This window comes from Theropithecus gelada, chromosome 3, assembly GCF_003255815.1.
Source record: "Theropithecus gelada isolate Dixy chromosome 3, Tgel_1.0, whole genome shotgun sequence".
Classification (NCBI taxonomy): domain Eukaryota; kingdom Metazoa; phylum Chordata; class Mammalia; order Primates; family Cercopithecidae; genus Theropithecus; species Theropithecus gelada.
The window spans coordinates 66,391,578-66,393,181 of record NC_037670.1 but is presented as its reverse complement, the minus strand read 5'-3'; positions in this window follow the sequence as shown (position 1 = coordinate 66,393,181).

Sequence of the window (1,604 nt, the reverse complement as noted above, 5' to 3'; positions counted from 1 at the left end):
CACTCAGCTGGCCTGTGGAAGAGGTAGGCTTCCCACCCTCCCTAGAGCAATTGCTCTTTCCCTTGGAGAGAAAAGTCTCCTGCATCTAAGTCAAAGCACATGAGTTAATCATGCAGCTGATTTTAGAATTGCAGGTTCCCTAAGTCAGCATGGGTCATCTGCTTAAGACCCTGGTCATTTAACAGACAGACATCCACATAGGAGTGAGGGCCATTGCCTACAGTAATAAGAAGAAGTCACTCAAGCCTGAATGATGATGGAAATCACAGAAGGGAAATGGAATACACTGTTGAGATGCTGAGTCCCAAAGAGTTTAGTCATGCTTGATGAAATAAGTTTTGAGAGTGAATTGGTATGTGGGAAAACATGTGGTGAAGACAAGAGGTTGAAAGCTGAGGCTTGAGTAAGGCCAATTGGATTCAGGCTGAAGGCCCACATTTTGGTTATGTTGGCTACACAGCACCATGACTTAGTTATCTTTTTTTTTTTTTAGATGGAATCTCGCTCTGCCGCCAGGCTTGAGTGCAGTGGCACGATCTTGGCTCACTACAACTTTCACCTCTAGGTTCAAGCGATTCTCCTGTCTCAGCCTCCTGAGTAGCTGGGACTACAGGCATGTGCCGCCACGCGCAGCTAATTTTTGTATTTTTAGTAGAGACGGGGTTTCATCATGTTGGCCAGGATGGTCTTGATCTCTTGACCTTGCGATCCACCCGCCTATGCCTCCCAAAGTGCTGGGATTACAGGAGTGAGCCACTATGTCTGGCCAACTCAGTTACCTTTTTAAAGCACCTCTGTATGCTGGATCAACCTGTGAGACGCATCTGCAGAACATCTTGAATGTGCCTCACTCAGAGTCTCTTGGAAGATGTCCAATGCTGAAACACTGCTTGATCCAAGGCAACATGGTTCATATTCTTATATAATATAATTATAATGATTATATTTTAAATTAAACTTATTTGGGATAAAAAAAGGCAAACTAAAAGATACATGTTGGGACCTAATAAATCTCCAAATATATTGTTGTCCCTAGATTCAGTATTGAATAACTTTGATTTTATATGCTTTTAAAATGTGCTGAAACCTCTTAATAATTTCTATTTTTTCCAGTGAGAGGCTTGATGCCAAAAATAAACCAGGAATACCTAGTGTTCCAGCTCCATATTCTATCCTGCACATGGAAATAGCCTTTTGAAGTCCAACAGAGCCAGGTAAAGGGAAAAGATGTTGTAAATAGACTCTCAAGTCATACACTTTGGCTCCACCAAAACCCATAAGTGAAGCAGTGATTTATGATCTGACTCACAATTGAAGAGTCTGAACAGAAAGAAAAAAAACAAAAACAAAATAATAACCATAAAGAGGAAGTGCATATTTCCTACACTTCATTCTTTTTTCTTTTTATCTACCATCCCATCAAGCCTCGCAGTGATCGAGCAGGGTGAAATCACTGTTTCTTTTTTATAAATCAACATGGGTAATGTTTGAGTGAAGAAAGATCTGGTATTTCACTCTTTATGGGTGCATAGCTCTGTCTGTACTCAAAGTTCCAACAGCACATTTACTTACTTTTAACTTGTGACTCAAAGTAACCCTGTAGG